Here is a 20806-nt window from a genome sequence, read left to right on the forward strand (position 1 = left end):
TGCAGGATTAACAGCATCAAAGGGAGCTGCAGTTACTGCTGCTGCAGCAGTTGCAGCTGCTGCTGCAGTTTCTGCTGCTGCTGCAGTTGCTGCTGCTGCTGCAGTTGCTGCTGCTGCTGCACTTGCTGCTGCTGCTGCACTTGCTGCTGCTGCTGCACTTGCTGCTGCTGCTGCACTTGCTGCTGCTGCTGCACTTGCTGCTGCTGCTGCAGTTGCTGCTTTATCCATTTTAATATAACACTATGTATTATTCTACCCACCCTAATGTGTATCATACTGCTATATGTTTACTGTACAATTACGACACCATACATTACTCTGCACACTGCACCATGCCAGTGAGTGGAACGCGGTCTGAAAGTCACCGTTAACGTGAACACAATCAGTTAAGATCCGAAATGGTTTATTACGTCCTTCCAATGATTGCTAAGCCAGAATCCATCTTCTCGGTTGAAATTGTCTCTGTGTTTGTATATGTGGATCGCCTCATGAACGAATCTCTCATGATAGCCAGATGGCTTGCAGAGAACCTCTGTCTTGGAGAAGTCAATGTCATGTGAGCCCACTGAATTGTAACAGTGATCTGCCACGGCTGAGGTGTTTGTCCTACCGTGTTTCAGGTCTGCCTTATGTTCACGGATGCGGTCCGAGACATGTCGTTTGGTTTCTCCAATGTAACTGCTACCACAGAGGCAACTTAGTTTGTAGACGCCAGGGTACTGTATGTCTGGAACCACATCTTTTACAGACGGGACCAGATCACGGATTTTATGTACTGTGTTGAATCGGACCTGGATCTTGTGTTTAATCAGGATTTTGGAGATCTTTTTTGTGACCCCAGCAATGTAGGGTAAGGTGATGGTCTTGAAAGGCTCCTCAACAGGATCCTTCTTGATGGTTGGAGTGATGGCTTTGCGGATTGTGTAGTCGGAGTAACCATTAGCCTTAAGAGCTTGGCGTACGTGTTTGAGTTCACTGGAAATGTGTTCATGGTCGGAGATGCATTGGGCTCTATGATATAGAGTCTTGATGAGGGAATTCTTCTGGGATGGATGGTGGTGGGAATCCGGTTTTAGATAAGCATCCGTGTGGGTGGCTTTCCTGTAGACAGAGTGGCTCATTGAACCATCAGGTCTCCTTTTGATTAGGACATCCAAAAAGGGTAGCTTGCCATCATTTTCGACTTCCATGGTGAATCTGATGGCTGGGTGTATGGAATTGATGTGGTCGAGAAATTGGTCTAGAGCAGGCCGGCCATGTGGCCAGATGACAAAAGTGTCGTCTACGTACCTCTTCCATAAGGTCGGGCGTAGAGTGGCAGTCTGGATGGCGTCCGTCTCAAATTTCTCCATGAAGATGTTGGCTACAACCGGAGATAGGGGGGAGCCCATTGGGGTGCCCTCAATTTGCTTGTAGAAGGTTCCATTCCAGGTGAAGTATGTATTGGTTAAGCAGTGTCTCACCAGGGGGGGTACCCCAGCATTCAGTCCTTGATGAACCAAGTCTTCAATGATTGCGATGGTGTCAGGCACAGGCACCTTGGTGAACAAGGAAACCACATCAACACTGACAAGCAGGTCGTCTGGGGACAGGGCAATCCCCTTGATTGTCGATACCAGGTCAGTAGAGTTTAGTACTGCAGAGGTGGTTTTTCCAGTGAAAGGCCGTAGGATTTCGGACAAAAAACGAGCCAGTTTGTAAGTGGGGGAGTTGATAGTAGAGACAATGGGACGAAGAGGTGTATCTTCTTTATGTATCTTTGGCAAGCCGTACAATCTTGGTGGCCTGGCTGCAGAAGGTTTCAACGAGAACTGTTTGGTCTGATCAATTAATGCGGTTGAAGCAGAAATGATGTTGTTGGTTTTGGAGACGAGGCTGTTGGTGGGGTCTCTTTTTATTTTTGTATAGCTGCCATCGTTGAGTAGTTCTTGAATTTTGTTGTTGTATTCTATTTTGTCCATGATGACAGTGGCATTGCCTTTGTCGGCTGAGAGGATGACAATGTCATCCCTCTTTTTTAATTGAGCTAATTCAAAACGCTCATCTTTGCTAATGTTGCTAGCTGGCATCTTAGCGTTTTTGAGGGTTACAGAGATTTCAGATCTTGCTACGTCTGCAGCGATGTGACTCAAGCCCTTGAGAGCTACATCTACTCGAGCAATTATATCATTAACTGGTATGTGTCTAGGTGTGACTGCAAAGTTTAGTCCTTTAGCTAAAACGGATTTCAAACCTTCAGAAATAGGACTGTTACTGCGATTAATTACGACTTTGTTAACATCTAGCTTTTCAATGTGTGGGTCCGGTTTCTTGTTTGAGAGGCGGTTGAATTTGGAAATCAAGTTGTCCTTACATTTAGTCGACATAGCGGCAGCTGAAGAGGCAGTCATTTTTTCCACATGTTCCCAATCCGATGTGGACATTGTTACACTCAAAGATAAGTGTGATTTGTAGAGTGTCTTGTCTAACTGATCTAGTTCGGTGCGCGTAAGTCTGATTTTCTCTGAGATAAGAGCTAAACTAGTTCTAGACAGAATTCGTTTCGCATTAGAAGAAGTTACAGCAGCAGATGTTAGTGTAAATGCGTTTGGTATTACCTTAGAGTCGCGGCATCTCTTCAGAAAGGTGAGAGACTCGATTAGCTGAGCCTTCTTATCCCGGAGCTTGTTGAAGGATCTCAAAGTTATGTGGAAACCCTCCCCGTAGAGGCGGTTAAATTTCGATTTAAAGCTTTCGTGACTGCAGGGATTCATCTTCTTGGTTCTTTCGGTAAAGTCACGTAGAAGGGAAGTAATAAAATAATAAAAATAAAACATAATAAAACAATTCTCACGACGTTTCGGCCACAACGCAAGCAGCCGTCCTCAGGTGAAAACCAGGTCCGTCGAGGCGACAGAGTCTGAATGAAACAGCACACGGGCTTAGAGCATATATATAAGCTGGGCGCATTGACAAATTGACAAATCACACTTATCTTTGAGTGTAACAATGTCCACATCGGATTGGGAACATGTGGAAAAAATGACTGCCTCTTCAGCTGCCGCTATGTCGACTAAATGTAAGGACAACTTGATTTCCAAATTCAACCGCCTCTCAAACAAGAAACCGGACCCACACATTGAAAAGCTAGATGTTAACAAAGTCGTAATTAATCGCAGTAACAGTCCTATTTCTGAAGGTTTGAAATCCGTTTTAGCTAAAGGACTAAACTTTGCAGTCACACCTAGACACATACCAGTTAATGATATAATTGCTCGAGTAGATGTAGCTCTCAAGGGCTTGAGTCACATCGCTGCAGACGTAGCAAGATCTGAAATCTCTGTAACCCTCAAAAACGCTAAGATGCCAGCTAGCAACATTAGCAAAGATGAGCGTTTTGAATTAGCTCAATTAAAAAAGAGGGATGACATTGTCATCCTCTCAGCCGACAAAGGCAATGCCACTGTCATCATGGACAAAATAGAATACAACAACAAAATTCAAGAACTACTCAACGATGGCAGCTATACAAAAATAAAAAGAGACCCCACCAACAGCCTCGTCTCCAAAACCAACAACATCATTTCTGCTTCAACCGCATTAATTGATCAGACCAAACAGTTCTCGTTGAAACCTTCTGCAGCCAGGCCACCAAGATTGTACGGCTTGCCAAAGATACATAAAGAAGATACACCTCTTCGTCCCATTGTCTCTACTATCAACTCCCCCACTTACAAACTGGCTCGTTTTTTGTCCGAAATCCTACGGCCTTTCACTGGAAAAACCACCTCTGCAGTACTAAACTCTACTGACCTGGTATCGACAATCAAGGGGATTGCCCTGTCCCCAGACGACCTGCTTGTCAGTTTTGATGTGGTTTCCTTGTTCACCAAGGTGCCTGTGCCTGACACCATCGCAATCATTGAAGACTTGGTTCATCAAGGACTGAATGCTGGGGTACCCCCCCTGGTGAGACACTGCTTAACCAATACATACTTCACCTGGAATGGAACCTTCTACAAGCAAATTGAGGGCACCCCAATGGGCTCCCCCCTATCTCCGGTTGTAGCCAACATCTTCATGGAGAAATTTGAGACGGACGCCATCCAGACTGCCACTCTACGCCCGACCTTATGGAAGAGGTACGTAGACGACACTTTTGTCATCTGGCCACATGGCCGGCCTGCTCTAGACCAATTTCTCGACCACATCAATTCCATACACCCAGCCATCAGATTCACCATGGAAGTCGAAAATGATGGCAAGCTACCCTTTTTGGATGTCCTAATCAAAAGGAGACCTGATGGTTCAATGAGCCACTCTGTCTACAGGAAAGCCACCCACACGGATGCTTATCTAAAACCGGATTCCCACCACCATCCATCCCAGAAGAATTCCCTCATCAAGACTCTATATCATAGAGCCCAATGCATCTCCGACCATGAACACATTTCCAGTGAACTCAAACACGTACGCCAAGCTCTTAAGGCTAATGGTTACTCCGACTACACAATCCGCAAAGCCATCACTCCAACCATCAAGAAGGATCCTGTTGAGGAGCCTTTCAAGACCATCACCTTACCCTACATTGCTGGGGTCACAAAAAAGATCTCCAAAATCCTGATTAAACACAAGATCCAGGTCCGATTCAACACAGTACATAAAATCCGTGATCTGGTCCCGTCTGTAAAAGATGTGGTTCCAGACATACAGTACCCTGGCGTCTACAAACTAAGTTGCCTCTGTGGTAGCAGTTACATTGGAGAAACCAAACGACATGTCTCGGACCGCATCCGTGAACATAAGGCAGACCTGAAACACGGTAGGACAAACACCTCAGCCGTGGCAGATCACTGTTACAATTCAGTGGGCTCACATGACATTGACTTCTCCAAGACAGAGGTTCTCTGCAAGCCATCTGGCTATCATGAGAGATTCGTTCATGAGGCGATCCACATATACAAACACAGAGACAATTTCAACCGAGAAGATGGATTCTGGCTTAGCAATCATTGGAAGGACGTAATAAACCATTTCGGATCTTAACTGATTGTGTTCACGTTAACGGTGACTTTCAGACCGCGTTCCACTCACTGGCATGGTGCAGTGTGCAGAGTAATGTATGGTGTCGTAATTGTACAGTAAACATATAGCAGTATGATACACATTAGGGTGGGTAGAATAATACATAGTGTTATATTAAAATGGATAAAGCAGCAACTGCAGCAGCAGCAGCAAGTGCAGCAGCAGCAGCAAGTGCAGCAGCAGCAGCAAGTGCAGCAGCAGCAGCAAGTGCAGCAGCAGCAGCAAGTGCAGCAGCAGCAGCAACTGCAGCAGCAGCAGCAACTGCAGCAGCAGCAGAAACTGCAGCAGCAGCTGCAACTGCTGCAGCAGCAGCAACTGCTGCAGCAGCAGTAACTGCAGCTCCCTTTGATGCTGTTAATCCTGCATAATGCACATGCATATGCAGTACTAATTACATTCCTGCATTTCCCATAAATATGCTAAATTCCTGTTGATATGCAAATTCCTTTGTCAATGCGCCCAGCTTATATATATGCTCTAAGCCCGTGTGCTGTTTCATTCAGACTCTGTCGCCTCGACGGACCTGGTTTTCACCTGAGGACGGCTGCTTGCGTTGTGGCCGAAACGTCGTGAGAATTGTTTTATTATGTTTTATTTTTATTATTGTATTACTTCCCTTCTACGTGACTTTACCGAAAGAACCAAGAAGATTATTGGCAAGATTACGGGAGCCTTTTTTGCCAGTATCAAGATGATGAAAAAAACAAAAGGCGTTTTACCCTTTCGAGCAATAATTCAGGAGGCGTTAAGATGTGCAAACACCAAATAGACGCACCTAATTTTGATGCTTTGCAATAGGTGTGTCGATTGTTATAAATACCAACATCAACACCTGCCATTTGCCACTAAGTGACGGTGACATCACCACGGGGCTTGTACCAGACCAGGTGTATTTTGAGGCCACGTGAAGTGTCAAAGGCTCGCTGCTGACAGCAGGTCACGGGACAGACCCAGCAGGTGTCATGGGTTGACTGACTGAGATGACTGCTGCCAGATGCACCAGATATTGGTTCCAGAAATATGTGGCCACTACTTGAACATATTTGCACAAGACAGAAGAAAGTATAAACAAATTACAAAATGTGCAGTGGATCGTGACGATGATGATGATCCTGACTAGACACGTGTCATCATTATACTGCCTGCTAAAACCAAATCTGGAGACGCATACATATTTAAGACGCAGTTTAAATGGAATAATACATTATGTAGTACATGTATGGAGTATGAAATGCACATCAGAATCAGATGATCTTTAAAAAAAAATTCACAGATGTCCAGTAGGAGATGCACTAGACCAATTGATGTACGTCATAATTCCCACGAAGAGCATAATAATATGTTTACATAGTATAGCGTGTATATTGATTGTACCAGATTGCTATTGTGTAGTATAAACCACGAAATCATAAACTAAACTATTAACTATTTTTACTTTACCATCTGGGACCCACTGAGCTATATAGCTCTTTTTCAGAAGTGACCTGGCCATCACAAATGATAGCTCAACATGTAGAAATGTATAGCAGCCAAATACTATAAACGTGTGATGTTGATTCTAAATGTGAAGGGAAAAACCGGAGGACCCGGAGAAAAATCCACACGACTACGGGGCGAGACACTGTAAACTCCAAATATACAACGTCATGGTCGGAATCGAACCCACAATCTCCTGCATACCAGGCAAGGTAGTTAACATCGCTTAACCACTGTGGCACCCCAATACGTTGGAGATGGCGATGTGCCCGACCACTCACCTGTTATTGTGATGTTGCCTCCAGAAATAACATAAAACAGCAATCACAATGACCGGCACAACCAGTAGCATTAACAGCCACAGCCACTGCGATCCACTTTCCTCCGCGTCTGAATCTTGACGAGGTTCGTCTGAGCGAGGAGACAAATTCGCGCATCCACACAACAGCAGCATCAGCAGCCATTCACCGCTTAGTGGCAGTGACGATTACACCACGGTGCTCGTGCCATGCTAGGTGCACTTGGAGGCCTTCGCGTGAAGTGTCCAAGGCTCGCTGCTGGCAGATCACAGGATTGATCCTCCAAGTGTTATGGGTTAACTGACATGACCGACAGCACCCACGTGCAATCGATTTAATTTCTCACTGAATATTTGTCAGGGTCGCTGAGAGTAGACTGGTAGGAGTCGGTCATGTGCTTCAGTAGCCATAGCAAGAGGTATACTGGATGCGGTGTGCCAATTTTGGAAACATTTCCCAGGTCACTAACATGGTCAGATGGTGGCATGACATTAATCCATTAAGGTGCGTGTACCAAAACGGTGCCAATTCAACGTGTAAAGTCACCAAACAGATGGCCTATTAAGCCTGATCCAGGGCAATCTGGCCAGAATGGGGGGCTATGCGCAAGGTGGTGGTGCATTGTACAATACAATGCATTATATTGCCTCGCATTCCATTTAATGTGTAGTGACTGGGAATGTCACTGTGTGGTGCCACGCCTGCGAGGCCACGGCGGGAGTTATATTGTTGTGTGTACACCCCGGATACGGGGTGCAGTACCAGCCCTAGTGGGGGCTTGGGTGAGCGCTGGTTAAGCGCGGTGGCACCACGCACAGCATGCGGTGCGGGCTCCCGTGGAGAGAGCAAGAGAGTATCAGCCAGCTAGGGTCACTTTGGGGGCATGATACTCTGGCTGACCTGGGGACACGTGACTGGATGATACTGGAGGGGGGCCACCTGTGGAGGGGGCCAATGGGTGGTCACGTGGTCCAGGAAGAACTCTCGAGAGCCTTCGAGCAAGGGCGAGAGAGATCGAGGTGAGCGGGGCGATAGGTGGAGCCAGCCCCAGCCTGGCCAGATATAAGGGGGGCTCCGAGAGGGGCTCGGGGTTCTTACTGTTGGAGAGGCAGGAGATCTATGTCAAGCTTGAAGAAGCCTCCAGCCACAGTCTGGGACCCAACTTGTGGTCCGGACCGGGATAGTGAAACCGTGTCTAGTTCCGCCATAGCGTGTTTAGTTGGGTGATCACCCGAGAGTATGTTGTGTTAATAGTTAAATAAAAGTGTTGCTCCTAACACAACGTCTGCGACTCAGTTGCACTCACTACAAACGTATTAGATTATGTACGCTCCAGTGGCGATATATTAACTACCTCGCCCGTTATATAGGAGGTCATGGGTTCAATCACGACCCTGACGCCTGTATATTTGGAGTTTACGTGTCTCCTTGTGGTGTGGATTTTTTCTGTGTCCTCCGGTTTTTCCCGTCCAAGTTTACAATCATCATTATGCATTTAGACTATATGGCTGTGATACATTTCCCCATGGTAAGTTTTCGTTGAGCTATTATTTGTGATAGCCATATCGCTTCTGAAAAAGAGCTTCATAGCTCAGTGGGGCCTTACCTGGTAAAATAAAATAGCAGTAATAGTAAAAACATAGAATTGTAACTGCCTTGGAAATGTGTGATTTATCAGGTTCATTGCACTATGTGCAGACCTCCATTTACTTGTGCTAATTTCATGGTGGCACATCGGGACTTGTTTTATACTTTGTGAGACGCTAGAAAAGTGATACATAATTATTCTTATTTTAGAATGAGATGTGTTCTGTTACACGATTGCATGTAATCGCATGGGATTGCCATATATGTCTGCACACCCACCTTTCACCACGAGCCTGGTGGTAGAACTTGTCACTTCACCACTAAACAGTCGCTGCACCTTGCACTGGTAGGGGCCCTCATCCTCCTGACCCAGGTTCATGATCACGAGTTTGGCCTGGCCTTGCGCGAGGTCCAGCGCGCAGTGCAACCTGCTGAAGACCAGGGGCAGCTCCTTACAGCTCTCAAACTGGACATCAGAGGATGGAGGAGAGAAGAGGTTATACCCTACATTATGGGCAAGGAACCTATACTGTATCTGTTGGGCCAAATACGTCCTGCTACTTCACTTAATACGGACTATGACTTTGTATCCTAAGGAGGTGCTCAAAGTGGCGAGATGCAAACTATCTTGCCTGGTATACAGCAGGTCATGGGTTCGACCCCGACCCTGACGCCTCTATATTTGGAGTATGCGTGTTCTCTCCATGGTCGCATGGATTTTCCTCCAGATCCTCCGGTTTTTTCCTCCACATTTAAAAATATGCGTTTAGAGTATTTGGCTGGTACTATAATTTACCACGTGATAAGCCACGCTGTCGAGCTATCATTTGTTATAGCCAGGTCACTTCTGAAGAGCTATATAGCTCAGTGGGCCTTATCTGGTAAAGTAAAATGATGTATATAAAACAAAAATACTATGGTATGGCAGTATAGCAAGTCTATTAATTCCCATATTGTTAATGCCATCTTCATGCTGAACGAGTTGAATCCCCTGTGAAAGGCGTTGGTTGTGTCCGGGTAGCTTGGGTTTCCTCCTCACATTCACGAACACGCGTCAAGGGAGTTGACCAAACGTTCCGACGCAGGCCCACACAGCGTGATTCAGTTTGGTTTGAAGTAACGATGTAGAAGTAGTTGCAGTAAATCATGATGAAGCTTTTACGTATAAAGCAAGAGGCGCTGGTAAATTCCCCCATGCTGCGCTGTGTCATGCACACAGGGGAAGCAAAATTGCGTCCCCAAATTTCCTCTCGGTGCAAAGGGTAAATCTATTGCTGTAAAACACCTCTCCTGCAGTTTCCTCACTCCACTGAACCACGGCAAACCGCTACCTTCCACTGAACACTAAACTTTTTTTTATTTTACTAGGTAAAGCCCACTGACCTATGTAGCGCTTTTTCAGATGCGACCTGGCCATCACAAATGATAGCTCAACATGTAGAAATGTATAGCAGCCAAATACTATGAACGTGAGATGTTGATTCTAAATGTGAAGGGAAAAACCGGAGGACCCGGAGAAAAATCCATACGACCACAAGGAGAACATGCCAACTTCAAATATACAGGCGTCAGGGTCGGGATCGAACGCAACGACCTCCTGTATACCAGACGAAGTAGTTAACATCTCACCGAGTCCTTGTAGAACCAGTCAACGTCCACCTTCTCCCCCGGTGTGGGTGCAGGGAACTGGCACAGAAGGGACACCCAATCGCCGAGAAGCCCCGTCACCTCGACCTGGGCTCTAACTGGGGATGCGCGAACTGCGAAGGCACAGGGATCAAGCAGATGCATTACGTTCAATGTAATGTTATATTTCCAAAAAATGTGCATATGTTTTTGTCTTAATTGCAATTCTTATACATTTGTAGTTTTAATGTTAGGTTAGCAACACAATCTGTAATGCTCTCCTCTTTCCTCCTGATGACGGTCGCTTGTGTTGTGATCGAAACGTCGTAGTTTTTGGTTATTTTTTTTACCTATCTACGTGACTTTACCGAAAGACCCAAAGAATATTAAACAATGTATGCGGATCGCTATAATGGTACTAATTGTACACATCTACTATGCCCGTTATTCCACAGTTCTACAATGCACGTGGCTTTTAGGAGCACTCTTCATGCAAGATCAATCTTGCGGGCTGCTGGCTCCACAATAAAATACAAAATAAGATATTTACCAATGAATGCAGCACAAATACAATGAAATTCCGGTCATCCCTGCAGCACCGGCTTTTGGTTGACCGTCGAATAAATACTGCGACTGTATTGCGGCTTTTGTGGCCGTTTGGAACACCCGATGTTATGAAACCACTGGAGCTAAGCACTTTAAAATCGAGGTTGAAAACTAATTTCATGAAAACTGCTTGCTGTTTAGTTTGTCCCCCCCCCCCCGCACATCTGATTAGCACGGTAAGCAATGCACGGTATGTATATGTATGTATGTTAAACTTATTTAGCGCTGTACATAGCCAACCGTGCTAATCGGAGATAGAGCCCATGCAGCTAAGAATATATTTTTTTAATTTGCTACTCGGGCCCGCAGAAAACATCAACGTATTCCACAATTCCAGATTTAAAAAGAAATAAACGTAACCACAGCAAATTGTATCATTGCTGTGACGTGATGCACCGTACCTGGTACGAACGCGGCGTTGTAGGTAGCCCAGGCGAAGAGAAGCAGCATTTTGTAGCGGAAAATTTGACTTACAATAAAAGTGTGTAAAAATATAAAACGACGGGTGAAAAGCGAGAGGCGAGTGGAGTTGTTGAACTGTCGCTCTTCCTGTGGGCAGAGCATTTTTAAAGGATTCGCGCCAACCGCTCAGCTCGGCACGGACCAATCAGGGCTCTGTGTGGGAAATTAATAAAAAAAAAGTTGGCTTTGTTCAAAAAGAGATTACAACACCAGGGAGCTGTGAACCTGGTTGGAATGAGGGCCCTACCCTAGGGGCGCAACTATGGTTGTTGGTGTGACAGCGTTATGCGACGCATAGGGGCCCAAGTCGGCCACAACGGGGCCCCAAATCAACAGATAATCAAGTTAAAAATGTTAAAAAAATATTACAAAAAATGTCTTCGTTAAAAATGACTTGCGGTTTACCGTGGACCAAGCCCGACTAACACATATGGCTATCGTATCAATAGAGCAGCATCAAGTTGCGCGATCCATTCGCTTTGAGGAAATCCTAGAGCGATGAGGCCGGCATGAAAGCAAGATAACTTGTGACTTTGTACCTTAAATCTATGTATTAATACTAACCCCCATACACGGTGTTGGCCACCCAACCCCTCGTGTGCCGTACCGGCCTTCATACGTGCTCGCTAACAGCACTTGCCCCAACAGTAGGTTACAGGCTACACGGGGGATCTTTGTCTGAGTAGACTGTGTGTGAGTGGCGCAGTGATTTGTGAACCGAACGACAAAAGTGACCACATGAGTTACATTCCGGGCCAAACCTAAGTGTAAAATAATATCTGCACTGGCCCAGCACCTTGTGCTCTGTGTAATAAACATCACTGCTGGGGAGACAAAGACGTCCGGGCTTGGTCCTGACCATGCCCACCCCATCCTGTCCGGCCGTCTGGAACACTCTTCCTTCTGCTATTAGAAACCCACTGGAGCTATGCACTTAAAAATAAATATTCATCTTGACAAACTCATTTCTTTACAATTGATTTTTGTCTTTAGTTTATTGTCCTTTTAGCACGAAATAAATTAAACATTTCCGCACCGTGCAACTCGCTCCATCAAGCCTCATAGCAGCTCCGGCGGGGGTGGTGGTGGTCATAGTCCACTGCACGTGTCGCTGAACAAACTGCCGCACGCATTTGCAGCTGCTCGGTGTTTGTCGAGGCGGCCGTTTAAATTGCGCAACGCAACTTAAACCTCGCACGCCGGCTCTGATTGGCCCGTTCAGAAGCGTCGTGACGTGCACCACGTGTTGTGTCTGGTCATCTTCATCTCGACCGTTATTGCTTCAGACAACGTGGTAGCGTTAACAAGCGAGGGCTTTATAGTTTATATGAATAAATGAAGGCATTCGCAACGGTTTTTGTCCTGCTTACTTTTTGAATATGTTTTGAATATTATTTTCATTAGCAGCAAGGGTTCCAAATAAGCTGTTATTCTTTCTTTTGTTTGTGCGCAAATTGGACAGGGGGTAGCCCAGTCGTGGCATTCATTCCGCTATACTCGCTGTGAAGACACAGACCCTGCTGCCTGTACATTGTGTGTTTACAGTATTACATGCAAATGTACATTATTCCTTTTTTAACTATGAGTATAACAACGCTTCCCGTTTGTTATTGAACCGTAACCCATTTAATAACACTGACACGTATGGGCATTTAAATACAGTCTATTATTGTGATCCGAATGCGCCATCTACCTCGCGAAATCACAAGAGCTGAGCAGGAGAGAGCCTGGATGGTGGTGCAGTTTGGATGCCTACCGGGCGTAGCGGGGTGCTCTCGGCTGCCCATGCTGCCGTGGGCATGAGTCGCAGGCAGCAGAGGGCAGTGCAACAGTACGCGTTTCTGTTGCCGCTGCACTTCTATGCACCTCAGTCGATGCTCTCCGCCAGGATAGGGTTTGGTGACATCCCCGCCCTTTCGCTAACCCGCATTGACCAGTGCGGCGAGGTATGGTAAAAACAATCCCCATGACCCACACGGGGCGAGGAGAGACTAACAATTAAGCATGTTCACAATGGAGCACGCTCATTCCATTTGTTTTTACTCGAAAAAAAGAAGAAAAAACCTTCAGCCTTCAACTCTTTAACAAGAATGCCCCGCGGATGACCGTGGAGAAAACACAAAGTGTCAGCAGCTAGCTGATCCCAACTTTGCAGACACGGAGTGGCAAACGCATTCTTGCAAAAAAAACATTCAAGTGATCTTGGCAAGTAGCACAGAACATTTACGTTAACACGCCCAGGTTAGCTAACCACGTGTGTAAGTAAAGTGATATATTTAAATGTAGGATTGTGACAGGTGTATATAGTTCTGTTGTTGAACTTCTTTTGCACCGTACGTTGCCAAACATGCTATTCGGAAGTGCGAGGGGGACAACAAACTAAAGGTATCTGCTGTGTAAATCTATGGGTGTCTGTGTGCGTCTATATGTCTCTGTGTGAGTATGTATTAATGGATGCTGAACTTCTTTTTAGACCGTACGTTGCCACACGTGCTAATCCGAGGGGAGGGACAACAAACTAATAATACAAATCAGTTAAATCTAAAAGTGCATATTGGACGTTACCTCGATGGGTTATGTGCACTGTGAATTAACATCAACAATTCTACATTCTACCTTGCGAACCCTTATTGAGTCTCACGACTTTTTTTCAGGAGGATCCTGCGACATTGGGGATGTTTGGCCAATCCATCTCATGGGAGTTTGGCTTCTTGTGCGAGGGGACCGGGGAACCTCGGAGAAAAGCCAGCACGGATAGCCCCTGCTATGCTTGGTGGGTACATAACAAATACAAAGATCCCCCATATGGACTTAACAGACTGGTGTGGAAAGTGCTGTTTGCGAGCACCTATGAAGGTCGGTACGGCACACGAGGGGGTGGGTGGCCAGCACCACGCCCGGTCGCCTTTGTCTCCCCAGTGGTGTTTTTTTATACACTACACCAAGTACTCATTTGAGGCTGAGCCGAACTAGGGGATGCCCATGACCGCTTCAGATAATCGTCAGTGGTGAGGGCCGTGAGCTGTAATCAAACTCGGGTCGCCGAGTTCATGGTGCAGCGCGCTAACTGTTACACCCCCCCCCCCTCCTCACACCCACATTCATAAAATTTCCCACCCCGGTGTAGACGGAAGGAAGTCATTTTGGCCATTGTCTCTCAATCACTGCACACAAGACGCACGGTGAAGGTCGAGTTTATTTTGATTTGTTACCCGGATGATGATGATGATGGTTACGTTTAGCCAAGTCGCCCGGCTATTTTACACGGGCGATACATGGTGCTGTGTTAGCACAGCAACAACAAAGACACAAGCGTCGATATTGTAGAGAGCGAGGCCTTGATAATCGTCCAACCCACTGACCCATTACCACCGACACTTTGCGATTGCGATCGCAACGTCGTGATATATTATTTTTTATTTTGTTTTATTTTTCTACCTACGTGACTTTACCGAAATAACCAAAGAGCATGGATTCCTGCAGTCACGAAAGATTAAAATCAATGTTGTACATGCTGCAGATTAGTAACGTTTATGGCAGATGTCCCATAGAGTAGTGAGTTGCAAATTCCAAGCCTTGTCGATACTAATCTACATGCCACCGTGTTGGCTATGTCACGATCTATGCCTTTGAGGAAGACCTTTGAACACATATATGGAAGATACTGTACACAGCGTATTGTACGTGATGTGATATACACAATGCTAGACTTATCGAAGTATTCTTCGTGTCTGACACTGTCTTTCCGACAGACCTGTTCTTCACATGAGGACGGCTGCTTGCATTGTAGCCGAAACGTCGTGAGAATTATTTAATTATGTTGATTTTTTTATTATTTTATTATTTCCCTTCTACGTGACTTTACCGAAAGAACCAAGAAGATGAATCCCTGTAGTCACGAAAGTTTTAAATCGAAAAGATAGTGTCATACACTGTCTTTCCGACAGACCTGTTCTTCACCTGAGGACGGCTGCTTGCGTTGTGGCCGAAACGTCGTGAGAATTATTTAATTATGTTTTATTTTTATTATTTTATTATTTCCCTTCTACGTGACTTTACCGAAAGAACCAAGAAGATGAATCCCTGCAGTCACGAAAGCTTTAAATCGAAAAATATTCTTCTTTCGTATGGATTAATAACAGCAGATTAAAAGATGTCCTTTTAGATTTGTTATCCTATCAATTATTTGTTCAGAAGCAGAGTGGATCTCGTCCATTCCTTTTAAAGGAGTAAAGACAGCAGCACCAGCAGAGGAGAGTTTACGATGCGGTCGATAGGGTTGGATTCGTGGCCGCACTCACAAGCTACCAACTATTTTACGTGCCATTTTTGCATCACGTGGCCGCATCGGCCATGTCTCCGGATTCGGTTGATGGTCCACCATTGGCGGCATGGAAGTGTAATAAAGGTCGTTGAGGCGACTTCTGGAATCTGTCTTTTATTCAACTTGCATTACAGCTTTCCTTCACACTGCTGGCAGGCAGCGTGAGAGGATAGATAGAGAGAGACGCACCGCCACGTGGCAACCCGGATCCCCGCTCCCACATGGCCCCCTTCCTCTGTTCGTTCCCATTCCGACCACGTGTCGTTCGTCTCCACTCCTATTTAATACCCGGGTCACGTGGTACGTTTCCACCAATCCTGGTTAGCCTCCATGGAATATTCCAGGCCCCCTCGTAAGCTGCCGGGACCACGCCCCTGACTCATCTCCCCATTGGCTGTGGCCAAAGCCAGCAGAACCAATTCCCTACTTACAGCTGTCACCTTTCCATTACGTCAGGGCCACGCCCCTAGGCTTCCCCCCATTGGCTATAACCCAGGACCGGCAGAGCCAATCATCATGACGAGTTGTGATACGTCATTGAGCCGGATATATCCTCACATTACATCACCCACCTCCCCCACCGGTGTAAAAAGTCAGCCGTCTCGGCTGGGAAAAGGGTGACAAGCCGAATCCCATTAGGAAAATTATTAGGGCGTCTAAGACGCATTAACAAGGTAAGGGGGGAGTAGGCGTCTACGTGCCGGGAAATTCAAAACATTTAACAACAGACATACATTAGGGCGCCCCTGTAGCACAGTAACAACAGGGTGACAGAGCGCAAGGCAATCAATATTAGCGAAACGGGAGAGATTTCGACCGCGTGTGCGACGCCGGACCCTCTCCGTTGTTCGCGCGTGGTTGCCTTGCTGACTGATCAGCAGGAGGTGGTCGCCGTGGAGAAGAAGAATAATGTTTGGTATCCGTTGTATCTGGGACAGGTCCCGTTGGAGGAGGGACGTCCGGGGTCGCGTCGTCCCTCAAAATCTGTTCATCTGCGGGGGGTATAACACAGCCCCGCTGGGGATCAACGGGCAAGGCAAGTGGCACATTCGGCACGCCAGACCCCGGCAGGTCAACAAGTGGAGATGAAGGGCCAGCACGCGGGTCAACGTAGGGTTTGAGTCGCGACGAATGGACATACCAACGACGTTGGCCGTACTGGATGCGAACACTCTGGGGATTCCAAATGTCCACCAGCCTCACAGGCCCCCACCAAGGCTTGTGCAGTTTAGGGGACATACCCACCGGCACCTGAGAGCAATGGAGCCATGCCATATCGCCCACCGACCAGGGCATGTCACTTCGCGATCGACGCGCATACCTCTCGTTCCTCGCCTGCGTACGGGCCGTCGCACATCTGGTCTCCGAATGGAGGCGTGGGTTCGAATCCCACTTCTGACACCAATGTAATAAAGGTCGTTGAGGCAACTTTTGGAATCCGTCTTTTATTCAACTTGTATTACAGCTTTCCTTCACACTGCTGGCAGGCAGCGTGAGAGGACCACGTGGCAACCCAGAGCCCCGATCCCGCGTGGCCCCCTTCCTCTGTTCGTTCCCGTTCCGACCACGTGTCGTTCGTCTCCACCCCTATTTAATACCCGGGTCACGTGGTACGTTTCCACCAATCCTGGTTAGCCTCCATGGAATATTCCAGGCCCCCTCGTAAGCTGCCGGGACCACGGCCCTGACTCATCTCCCCATTGGCTGTGGCCAAAGCCAGCAGAACCAATCCCTTACTTACAGCTGTCACCTTTCCATTACGTCAGGGCCATGCCCCTAGGCTTCCGCCCATTGGCTATAACCCGGGACCGGCAGAGCCAATCATCATGACGAGTTGTGATACTTCATTGAGCCGGATATATCCTCACATTACAGAAGGTTGAAACCGGGAGGTTCGATGGTCGGGGTCATGTATGAGGTTTTTTTTTTTTACGTCAGCCACAGGCCAGTCTCGCTTACATAACTCGCATTCATTTGTATTTGTGGCGTGGAGTGAGGCTTCTACTGTGATCCAGAAGGAGTGGCGTTATTTTAGGTGAACAAGCGGTGCTGGGTTTATGTCCCGATGTATTGCAATGTGCGGGTTGATAATTTTTTGGCACTCCCGGACGGCTCCTATTTCATGACAGATTTGAGGGTAAGCGATGTCGGTGAGCACTGGGAGCAACTGCGTAGGATTCGACTTCAGCGTACCAAGTAGGTCCGCGGGGCTGTGATGCAAATGCAAGTTCAGAATAAGAATATGTATCTATACTGGAGGAATCCGATGACCTATTAAACTTTTTTTCACAGATGTCCAGTCGGTCACATGTCCAGTTGCTTCATTCGGAAATAATGACAACGTTTATACCTTTTATTTCGGACGTTGAAACTAATTTACTCGTGATATTACATTTAAAAAAATGAAGTTACGTAGACTACCCTGGAGCATAAACAATATCGCGAATTCCAATTCTCACAGCAGCTTTTGGCTGACCATCGAACAAAGACGGCTACTGCAACACTTGCTTTCAGAAGCGCTTTTGCGGCCGTCTATCTTCTGATATTAGGAAGCCACTAGAGCTATGCACTTTTAATCTAGTCTGAAAACTAATTTCCATAGAACTGCTTTTTGTGCTTCGTTTGTTGTCCTTTCCCCGCACCTCCGATTATTGTGGTTGGCTGCATATGGTGCCAAAGAACTTCAGCATAAATGGATACAGGAGCACAATAACATATGACCAGCTGAGGAGATTAATAACTATGCGTGCTTTAAAGGGAAATGTATGTAGGAGGGGGTATTTTGGCCAATGACCCTCCTTCATGGTACATGTATTACAAACTTCACCTCATACCACGCTTTCTGTGCGTCATTGCATTATTTATGCCAAGTTATGAATCACAGGTAAGTTTAACCACTCCCGGCGTTATGCTCTAATAATAATACTGACATTTTCTATCATTAGAAGCTTTTCATCTAATTTACATAATAGTGAGGCTTCTGGGAACTGTGAATTTTACAAATACAATAATTCATCGTTTAGAGTAGTTGATGCGTTCGTGAAAAGTGCTAAGCAAAATTGTGTTAAGCGAGTAATTACTATACAAGTACTTACATTATAATCTACATATATAAAAGAGACATTTGTGATTATGTGTGTCTGTTCAAAATGTTTAGCGTACTTCCCGATATGCAACAAACTTTAAATTTGGCATGTGGGTACTTTTCAGACTGTACACATTAAAAAATTATAAAAATAGACTTTTGTATTTTGGGGGGGGCACAATCTAACCTATATAATTCATTTTTTGTCCGTCCGTCCGTCCGCGTACGCTCCCTACTGGGGGATTTAGCTCTCGGACCGTGGGGTTCGGCGAGATTAAATTTTGCAGGTGGGCACGCCCCCGGCCCCGCGGTAAACTTAGGCATTTCCGATTTTTCGTCTCTAAACTTTAAATCGGACCGATTATCGATTTAGTGCGATTCATCTTTATTTATTTATTTAACGCTTTATTTATTTATTTACTCTTTCCGGCCGGCGCGGACCACGGCGGTTGCCCCTGGCAACGGGTAGACGCGTTCGCTGCGGGGTGGACGCCATTTTGAATTACCATGAAAAATATGCGCACGCATTAACACGCGATTCTGAGGTAAATTCATCAAAGTTTCACGTCCTTTTCACTCCCCCCCCCACCCCAATGTGTGCAATTACTATTATAGGGTCGGTAGATAATAAAATTATAGCGATTAGACAGTATTATTGTAGCGCGGGGGGGGGGGGTATTGGCCCCAGTACGGAGCCTCAGCTGGGTAGGCAATCTAGGCAAGGCCGGAGGCTCTGCACGGTACTAGGCCTCGACACCCCACCCGTGTCAAGCGACGACTTTGTGGTATAAACTCGATATACCCGGCGTTGCCCGGGGGGAAAATACATTTAAAATCTTCTGAAAACTTTAAAACATTACATACCAATGAAAATACAAGTGTGTAATTACTTTTAAACCCGACGCGCCAAGAATCGATTCTCTGAATCGCGAAAAGGAATCGAAGGTTGTAGATTCCTTTAGATTCGGACGATTCCCGTTTACTATAAGTTGGTTAAAGTCGATATAAACTGCTACGAACGGGAAATATCCGGCGTTGACCGGGGCAAAAATGTTATTAAAAACTGTTGAAAACATTAAAACATAACATATCAATGAAAATAAAACTCTGTCATTCAAAATGTAAACCCCCAACATGCCAGGATCCGATTCCTTGAATCGCACAAAGGACGAATCGAAGGTTGTAGATTCCTTTAGGAGGGGGAGAGTGGTGAGAGTGGTGAGAGGGGGGAGAGTGGTGAGGGGGGGAGGGGTGAGGGGGAGAGTGGTGAGGGGGAGAGTGGTGAGGGGGAGAGTGGTGAGGGGGAGAGTGGTGAGGGGGAGAGTGGTGAGGGAGAGAGTGGTGAGGGGGAGAGTGGTGAGGGAGAGAGTGGTGAGGGGGAGAGTGGTGAGGGGGAGAGTGGTGAGGGGGAGAGTGGTGAGGGGGAGAGCGGTGAGGGGGAGAGCGGTGAGGGGGAGAGCGGTGAGGGGGAGAGCGGTGAGGGGGGAGAGCGGTGAGGGGGAGAGCGGTGAGGGGGAGAGCGGTGAGGGGGAGAGCGGTGAGGGGGAGAGCGGTGAGGGGGAGAGCGGTGAGGGGGAGAGCGGTGAGGGGGAGAGCGGGGAGAGTGGTGAGAGCGGTGAGAGTGGTGAGGGGGAGAGTGGTGAGGGGGAGAGTGGTGAGGGAGAGAGTGGTGAGGGGGAGAGTGGTGAGGGGGAGAGTGGTGAGGGGGAGAGTGGTGAGGGGGAGAGTGGTGAGGGGAGGGAGAGTGGTGAGAGTGGTGAGAGTGGTGAGGGGGAGAGTGGTGAGGGGGAGAGTGGTGAGGGAGAGAGTGGTGAGGGGGAGAGTGGTGAGGGGGAGAGTGGTGAGGGGGAGAGTGGTGAGGGGGAGAGTGGTGAGGGCGAGAGTGGTGAGGGGGAGAGTGGTGAGGGGGAGAGTGGTGAGGGGGAGAGTGGTGAGGGGGAGAGTGGTGAGGGGGAGAGTGGTGAGGGGGAGAGTGGTGAGGGGGAGAGTGGTGAGGGGGTAGAGGTGAGTGAGAGTTGTAGAGTGGTGAGGGGGAGAGTGGTGAGGGGGAGAGTGGTGAGGGGGAGAGTGGTGAGGGGGAGAGTGGTGGTGGTGTGGGTGAGTGGTGAGGGTGAGGTTAAGTGGTGAGGGTGATGTTGAGTGGTGAGGGTGAGGTTAAGTGGTGAGGGTGAGTGGTGATTGGTGAGGGTGAGGGTGAGTGGGGAGGGTGAGTGGTGGTTGTTAGTGGTGATTAGTGAGGGGTGAGTGGTGAGGGTTAGTGGTGAGCATGAGTGGTGA

This window comes from Lethenteron reissneri, chromosome 27 (assembly GCF_015708825.2).
Source record: "Lethenteron reissneri isolate LAM-NWPU_2019-01 chromosome 27, ASM1570882v1, whole genome shotgun sequence".
Classification (NCBI taxonomy): domain Eukaryota; kingdom Metazoa; phylum Chordata; class Hyperoartia; order Petromyzontiformes; family Petromyzontidae; genus Lethenteron; species Lethenteron reissneri.